This window comes from Eucalyptus grandis, chromosome 3 (assembly GCF_016545825.1).
Source record: "Eucalyptus grandis isolate ANBG69807.140 chromosome 3, ASM1654582v1, whole genome shotgun sequence".
NCBI lineage: Eukaryota > Viridiplantae > Streptophyta > Magnoliopsida > Myrtales > Myrtaceae > Eucalyptus > Eucalyptus grandis.
The window spans coordinates 61885709-61890893 of NC_052614.1; positions in this window are offsets into that span (position 1 = coordinate 61885709).

Genomic DNA, 5185 nt, shown 5'->3' on the forward strand with positions numbered 1-5185 from the left:
TCTTTTCTATGGAAAAATATTGAATTAAATTTTGACATTGCTCAAATTAAAATATCAATACAAGCTCACTATTAAAATTTCTTTTGTTTTGAAACGTTGAAATTATTAACGTTTATGGTGTTTCCAATGTTCTTTGAAATTGAACTTCATCTTTTGGATAGATGAAATAACCATGAGAAACAATGTTTGAAATCAATTTATGACTTTCCGGTCTATGTATCTTGTTCTCTTGTTATTATAAATAATGTGTTTCAGAGTTGACCGATACAGTTGTGTCTTCTTGTTAAGGGTAATATTTATTAGTGAGTAGTGTTTCCATTCATATAAGAGTTGTTTCTTTTCATATTGACATTCAATAAAACTAAACGTTTTTAATATATATTGAATAAACAGTCGTTCTATATGGAAAACATAATTTCCACGTGCAATGCTTATGGTTACCTAGTAGTGAATTATACAGAGAAGTTTATTTCTCCCCATCTATTTCTTTGCTTGCTCAGATAATGTTAATTCTCTCATATGGAGACATATTGGACAATATGTGTGCTAAATGAATGAGTTTAATTGTCTGGAGATCTTTCCGATCAACAATAACTGCAACTACTTTAATTTATAATAGGAAAGGGATGTGAGCCTCATATATCTAACGATAACCTTTAGCAGTAAATAGTGGTTTATCTATATACTATAGGATTTTAATAGACACATGCGATAGGTATTTTTAATATTGTGAAATTGCCATAAGTGTTTCCATCAATCACAACTGTCAACAATCTAACGATCTAGATTTTTATTTTCTCAAATAGTTAAGAAAATCACAAAAGGGTGTACATGAGTGCGCTTCTAGAGAAAACCAATTCTATCAAATCTTGCCATTTATACTATTTATTATTATGGGAACATATGAATTGCAAATTGTGCAACTCAATCCACAACAGTAATGAGCATGACTAAATATCTAACTATTTGTGTAACTCTATCTAAAACAATAATGAGCATGACCAAGTATTTACCTATTTATAAAGCCTTTCATCTTTTTGTCACACCCCCGTTCCCTCCTTGGTACAAGAGCATGACCTAGCGGGTTAGCATCAACGCTCCAGGCAACATCGAACTTCCCAAAAATCTTTTATCTTTAGTTAAGTACATATGGAAGTGATCATAAACAATCCCCATACAAACAAACATGGTATTGAGAAAACTCCTATTAGGTTTTGAAGTTGATAAAACTTTCATTCTCTTATTCTTATTATGAGGAATATTAAACTTCTGTGTTATATCGTGGAATGCTGTCAAAATCTATTCTACATCAGAAGTCTTTTCCACTCTAACAAAGATACAGATTGAACTCAAGTAAAAAACGAAGATATAATCAGACTCAGGATTATTGATCATTCAACAAGGATTTAGTACACGCAAGATATATTTGACCTTTTGGCGGAGAATCTCACTTAGCTTTTCTATATATTGATGAAATCAATCACGGATTGGTGAAATCAATTTCGAAGACAAGTTCCATTTTGGGAAGCATCTACTTATGGAAACCCAGATTCTGTTAGTATGGACAACTAGGATCATCGGATTTTCACCTCAATCTTCAAATGGTTACAAGATTTCCTTAATTGATTTTGTCCAATGGATTGATTGGAAGAAATTCCCCTAGAAAGTGCCAACGGTTAGAAATGCATGAAGGAGTATTTAAAGAGGTCATTTAGTTCATTTGAGGAAGAATGTGAGAATTAAAATTCCAAAGTTTGAAGCCTTTGCAACTATTTGTTCTTCACCGATAGTGCTTGCAATTGTACTTAAAAGAGAGAAACTATCATGCCCCGATTCTCTGAGTATGTGCCCATCCCTCTATGGTCGATTAAATAACGTCCCAGGACGCATTGCCGACCCATTCATTTTTAAATGCACATGCGAAAACAGAGAAATAATCCCCAGACAACAATTCGATGAGATAGAAAAGTAGGGCGACATTTCCTTGAAAACCACAACACACCTTTTACATTTGAGGATAATTTATATACATTATTATTCGTTATTTATAAGGTCTACCCAAAAATTCGGTTCCATAAAACTAGTTGTCCTAGGACCAACTATTCAGACCTGAACGCTGAACCTTCAAGGTCCACGAGATTCGAGTGAGACAACGGTTCCTCCAATACACCATAGGGTGGGTCTACTGGATCCTCATCCTGGACAGTATCAATTGTTGGAGAAAACTTCATTGAGTGTTTTGAAGTTGACAAACCGTTTCCATCAGTTTAGTCTGAAGACTTACAGATTCTTCCATTAAAGTCTGAAGACCTCCGGACTGCTAGGCTCAAGACTCAAAGTCTATCCTCATTAACAGTTTCTAGACCGTCGAAGAAGGCTTATCCAGAACTGAGTATTTCGTTAAGGATTTGATTCTATCGACCGAAGAAGATCTCTTGGCTGGATATAGCATGTCGGAATCCATTATTCCAATTGAGATTGATTCAGGGATTTTGGATCCTTTGAATGACAAAGTATACTTGGAAGGTTCTACTTATGAAAACCTAGATTCTGATTGTATGGGCGAGCAGGATTGGTGGGCTATCGACATATTCCTTAAATAACTCGAAATCTCCCTAATTGATTCTGTCCAACGAGTAGATTGGAAGAAATCATTTGGTAAGTGCCAACGGGTGTGATGGCATGAAGGAGCATATAATGAAGACGTTCCAGTTATTCGAGTGTGTGCGCGATAGAAGAATTCCAAAGTCTGAAGCTCCTTGTAATTAGTCAATTCAATTGTTGAGAGAAATCTTGTACGCAAAAGAGAGTTTATATCTTTGTGAGACCTTGAAAAAGTGTAGTAGAGTCTCTACATTGTGGAATCAAGGAAGAGCTTTACTGTAACAACTCTTTTTCATAGTGAAATTCAGCTGATGGGCTGTTAGTGCGGAAGAGTGGACGTAGGCTTGGATTAAGCCGAACCACTATAAATCTTGTGTTCTTATTCTCCTCCCTAAGCTCTTTTACTTTGATCGTAACTCAATTTGTTTACAAGAGTCTAATTTCTTTTTCATAATCTATTGTTGATTAGAGTTGCACACTTCTCTCTGGAAAATTTGTTTTTGCACCTATTCACCCCCTCTAGGTGCTCGTACTAACTTTCACAATTGGTATCAGAGCTTCTGTACTCACTTAAGTTAAAGTGTTTTACTTTAGAGTTAAAGATCCATGGCTAGTATGTTGGCTCCAGGTCTGGTTGAAGGGCAAAGCAATACCAGACCACCTTATTTTGATGGAAAGAAATATAACATATGGAAAAACAAGATGAAGGCATTCCTAAGATCAAAGGATCATCTGGAATGGGACGTGGTAGACAAAGGAATCATTCCTAAAACTGCAACAATCTCAGAAAGAGGAAAAGAAGTTGTTGAGTCCAATGAAATGACTCAAGAAGAGATAACCAGGAGACAAGCTCTTAATGCAAAAGCAATTTATTATTTATATTGTGCATTATCTCCTACTAAATATAACAGAATATCTTCTTGTGAAACAGCTAAAGAAGTTTGGGATAGATTACACATCACCTATGAAGGAATTGATCGAGTGAAAGAAACCAGAATCAACATTTTGCTCGGTCAATATGAAGCATTTAAGATGAAACCATGAGAATCTATCATTGACATGTTTAGTCGTTTTACAGAAATCGTGAATGGTCTTGAATATCAAGGTCAACCAATTTCGGACCCATGAAGGTAAACAAGTTCTTTGCGTGGATTGTCCTAGGATTGGAATCACATAAAGACCTCAATAAGGGAGACACAAAGAATCATGCCACTCTCTGTTGACGAATTGGTTTGAACTCTTCAGTCTTATGAAGTGGAGAAAATCAACGAAGATGAAGATCATAAAGGTAATAAATCTATTGCATTAAAATCTAATGATGATTCTGATGTCACAGATTCTAAAGAGGATATAGATGATGAAGAGCTCGCTCTTATGATAAGAAGGTTCAGGAAACTGAACAGAAATGGAAGAAGATTCAATCCAAAGAAACAAATTTTTCAAAAGCTACAAAATAAATCAGTTGAGGATGATGAATCCAATAAAGATGTAATCTACTTTGAATGCAAGAAAAAGGGACACATCAGACCCAACTGTCCCATTTTGAATAGAAAGAAAGGAAAAGTTGAGAAATATCGAAAGGCACTTAAAGCAGAAATTGATACCGAATGTGAGGAAAGTGATGATGATTATGTCAATATTTGTCTCATGGCACAATCAGACTTAGATTCAGACTCCGAGACAGACTCAGACTCAGATAGTGAAATCGAGGTAAGTAATTTAAAAATCCCTACTAAAGTCTCTAGATACATTGATGAATTGTGTCTTAGTCTTAAAACCTCTCTCAAAAGGATTTCTGAATTTAAAAGAGAAAATTCTGCACTAAAACAACAGGAAAATGCTTGGAAAGAGAAGGTCAAAATTTTAGACAAAAGTGTTATTACTTTGAAAGAAAATGCAGACAATTTTTCAAAAGAAAATGCATTCTTGAAAAATGATATCTCAAGTATTTCTAAAAGATTTTCTATAGGATCCGAGAAACTTGAAAAATTCTTTCATCACAAAGACCTTACTTCAACAAATCAGGTTTAGGAATGACTGAAACCATTCCTCTAATTGATTTTCCTAAAGTAAAGAAAAGAATTAAGCAAAGATCTATAAGAGATTCTTACAAAAATCATTTCCAAAAGTCTTTGTAAAACACCGTAGGCATGAATGCTCTTAAATGTTCTAAGTGCAATAGCTCGATCATTTTGAGAAAGAATGTCCTATGGTTTGGAAACCTGTTAAGAAGGTATGGGCAAAGACCGTATATTACACTAACACCAATGGGCCCAAGAAAATATGGGTACCAAAGAAAGCTTGAGTCTCTTTTCTAAATGCAGGTCACTATTAAGAAAAATGTTAAATGGTACTTGGATAGTGGATGCTCAAGACATATGACAGGAGACTCAAATTGCTTCATAAAACTTGCGCAAGTTAATGGTGGAAAAGTTTCTTTTGGAGGAAATAACAAATGAAGAATTGTGGGATACGGAACTGTAAAGATTGAAAGCCTCACGATCAGTAATGTTTCCTTAGTGGAAGGACTCAACTACAACTTGCTGAGTATCAGTCAACTGTGCGACACTAGTTTCAAGAT